We start from the raw sequence: 4,142 nt of genomic DNA, 5'->3' as shown, positions 1-4,142 counted from the left end.
GAATCTCCCTTGCCAACATTCCACTCTGTGTGCCCCATCGGTCCTGCCAGTTTACCTCCACAAGGACTCCCACAGCAGGACTAATCATGATCACCTATTTGCTTGTTATTCCCTTCCCCGGAAATCTCTTTCTCCATCCTTGGCCAACTCCTCTTTCATCCTTCAGGTCTCAGCTTAAACATCACCTCCTCAGAGAGGCCTTCCTTCAGCATTTTCCACCAGTTACTCGCTTTTCTACTCTCCTCCAAGTTCCTCCTTTTTTTTTTTTTTTTTAGGGCCACACCCACGGCATATGGAGGTTCCCAGGCTAGGGGTCAAATCAGAGCTGTAGCCCCTGGCCTACGCCAGAGCCACAGCAACTCGGGATCCGAGCCGCATCTGCGACCTACACCACAGCTCACAGCAACGCCGGATCCTTAAGCCACTGATCGAGGCCAGGGATCGAACCCACAACCTCATGGTTCCTAGTCAGATTCGTTAACCACCGAGCCACAACGGGAATGCCAAGCTCCTCCTTCTTATCTTTCCTTCCTTTCATGTCCACATTAGAGCTCCTGTTCTATCATTATGACCATTCTCTTGAAAACACCATCAATGGATTCCTTACTGCCTCTTCCTCTGCTCTGCTTGCCTTGCAAGCAGTACTCCTCAATAAACTCAACCATATACCTTCTCTATGCCTGCAAGTAGCTAAAGGCAACTGGAGAAAAACCACACAATTGGGTAGATGGCTTTCACTTTATCTCCATGGTCTCAAACCTGGCGTGGGCTCTCAATTCTATCTGGCTACCGCTTTCTCTCTCTCTCTACGATGACTTTCAAAGGCCCTCCTCCTCTCTCCTGGATCTTCCCTGCCTTCCCCAATGTGTCCCAACAAGTCTCACCAGTTGACCTTCTCCCATGTTATCAAGAAAACAGAAGCCATCAAATGAGAGCTCCTTTTTCTTACCATCATCAAATCTGTACACGGCCCTGTATGGATCTCAACCCATGATTTCTTTTTCCTTTCTGGGGTTCCCTGGTGGCCTTGTGGTTAAGGACTTGGCGTCATTGTCAGTGCTGTGGCTTGGGTTTGACCCCTGGCCAGGGAACCTCTGCATGCTGCAGGCACCCCCCCCCCCCAAAATGGAGGATCTTTCTTTTCTTCTATGAATGATTCATGGCAGATCTCTTCATTTACGCCCTGGGACCACAGAGGGGACTCTCCTCTCCTCAGGGATTTCCCTCCTTTGGGCATTCGCTCTCTTCTCCACGCCGTCAATCTTTTCAGCCCTCCAGAATCGTGTGAGCATACTGAAGGAAATCATCTATCCTTAAGAAAACTAACAGAAACTACCCGGCTCCAGGAGTTTCCGTCGTGGCACAGTGGTTCACGAATCGGACTAGGAACCATGAGGTTGTGGGTTCGATCCCTGGCCTTGCTCAGTGGGTTAAGGATCTGTGGTGTAGGTCTCAGGGGCAGCTCAGATGCCGCGTTGCTGTGGCTCTGGTGTCGGCTGGTGGCTACAGCTCCGATGAGACCCCTAGCCTGGGAACCTCCATAGGCCGCGAGAGCGGCCCTAGAAAAGGCAAAAAGACAAAAAAAAAAAAAAAGAAAGAAAGAAAGAAAGAAACTCCCCGGCTCCACGCCACGATCCCCTTACACTGCCCCACTTCTTGTTCCTCTTCACAGCAAAACTGCTCAAGAGTTTTCTCCATGTATTGTCTCCACGTCTTCATCTCCTCCTTGCTCCTCAATCCACTCTAATCTGGCTTCCCCATCTTCCACGTCCACAGAGCCGCTCATGTTAAGGTCACTGATGGCCTTCGTGGTTATCCCTCAGCCCTCACCTTGCTCAGCCTCCCACCAGCTTTGGACACAGTTGACCACCCCTTCCTCTCCTAGCTGCTGTGATGAGTTCCTGATGCTTCAACTACCTTTCTGGCCCCTTTTTCTTAGTGTTCTGTGTGGGCTGAATCCGCTCAATCCCTGGATACTGTAGTTCTTCCCCACTCGGTCCCAGGCCTTCTCTTCTTTCTCTGCTGTCTCTCCCAGGTGAGGTCACTGGGAACCTGGCTGGAAACACAATCAGTGGGCAGCCCACTCCCAAATTCCCATTCTACCCGCACCTCTTCTATGAGCTCCCGAGGTCTTGCATCTCAACTCTCTACTCTGACATCTTTGCTCCCGTGTCTCCCAGGAATCACATGTCAGAGGTCCTGTCGTGGCGCAGTGGTTCAAAAAACTGACTAGGAACCATGAGGATGCAGGTTTGATCCCTGGCCTCGATCAGTGGGTTAAGGATCCGGCGTTGCCGTGAGCTGTGGCGTAGGTTGCAGACGTGGCTCGGATCCTGCGTGGCTGTGGCTCTGATGTAGGCCGGTGGCTGCAGCTCCGATTCGATCCCTAGCCTGGGAACCTCCATATGCAACGGGTGTGGACCTAAAAAGCAAAACAAAAACAAAAACCCAGAAACAAAAACCGTAGCATGTCTAAAACGGAACTCCTGATTTTTTTTCCCTCAAGCCTAGCCTCCCTCTGCCCTCTTCATCTCATAAGATGGCACCCTCATCTCTCCAGTGACTCAAGCCATAAACCTCAGAGTCATTCTCCTTCTCCTTCTTCTTCTTTTTTGGCCTCACGCAGGGCACATGGAAGTTCTCTGGGCCAGGGATCGAACCTACACCCCTGCAGAGACAATACCAGATCCTTAACCTGCTGCAGCACAGCAGGACCTCCTGAGAGTCATTCTTGAGTCCTGTGTCTCCCTTTCCCTCACCCCCACTTCTCACCACTCTGTCGTCTTTGAAGCTGTTCCTTCAGAATCTGACCAACTCTCTCCATCTCCACGGCTATCACCCAGCTGCAGGCCCCCACCACCTCTCCCCGGGCTGGCTGCAGCAGCCCCATTCCTGGTCTCCTCGTAGCCACTGCTGCCCCCTTTTTAAGTCTGGTCTCTATAGATATTGCAAAAGCCCACATCAGATCCTGTCACGCCTCTGCTTAAAACCCGGCAGACGTTTCCTACTGCAAATGAAGAACATCCAAAGCCCTTTTCCGTGGCCTACGAGGCCCTGCTGTGATCTCCTCCTGCCCTCCTGGCCGAAGCTCTCTTATGCTACTGTGCCTAGAACACTCTAGCCCCGCTGGCCTTCTTTCAGTGTCTGAACCTATCAAGTACCGTGCGAGGTCAAGGCCTTCCCTGTTTGGTATTCCTCTTTTCCTGGAAACCTCTTTCCCCCATTCTTCACTTGGCTGGTCTTCCATCCTCAGGCCTCCCCTTAAACATCATCACCTCTTCACAGAGGTCTTCTCTGAGAACTCTGCCCCTGCACCTGATCTATTCGGTTCCTTCCTGAGACTCACCATGACCTGTTCTTACATCTTCATCTTTGTGATTACTGGGCTCTGGACCCCATAAGAGTATTGACGATGTCACTTGTGTTCAACAGTGGAGCTCTGCCACCTCGTACGGTACTTGGCACATGGTAGAAATATATATAAGAATTTTTTTTTTTTTTTTTTTTTTTTTTTGGAAATGGCCAGACCAGGAGTTCCCATTGCGGTTCAGTGGTAATAAACCTGACTCGTATCCACGAGGATGTGGGTTTGATCCCTGGATCCCTGGCCCTGCTCAGTGGGTTAAGGATCCAGCTATGGTGTAGGTCGCAGACGCAGCTCGGATCCCGCATTGTTGTGGCTGTGGTGTGGGCTGTAGGTCGGCAGCAGTAGCTCCGATTGGGCCCCTAGCCTGGGAACCTCCACATGGCGCAAGTGCAGCCCTAAGAAGCAAAAAAAAAAAAAAAAAAAAAAAAATTTGGTCACACCCACGGCACATGAAAGTTCCTGGGCCAGGAATTCAGTCTGAGCCACAGCAGTGACAATGCCAGATCCTCAACCACTAGGCCACCGGGGAACTCCATGCAATCCATTATCAAGTGCCTACTGGTTTCGTGTCAGCTGTGAAAGTCAGGTTTCTAGATGAGGAGTCTGGTCCCTGGGAGAAAGCCTTCAACATTTCTGGCCAAAGACAAAAACAGAGAGAGAATGGCGTAAAAAGAAGCGTATCAGGCAGCTACAGTCTAAGAAGAAACAGGAGCCACAATGGCTCTAGTCCTTTTAGGAAGAGCGGGGTGGGACATCTAATGGCTAATTCCTTCTC

The sequence above is a fragment of the Sus scrofa genome, chromosome X (assembly GCF_000003025.6).
Source record: "Sus scrofa isolate TJ Tabasco breed Duroc chromosome X, Sscrofa11.1, whole genome shotgun sequence".
NCBI lineage: Eukaryota > Metazoa > Chordata > Mammalia > Artiodactyla > Suidae > Sus > Sus scrofa.
This window is presented reverse-complemented; position numbering follows the sequence as displayed.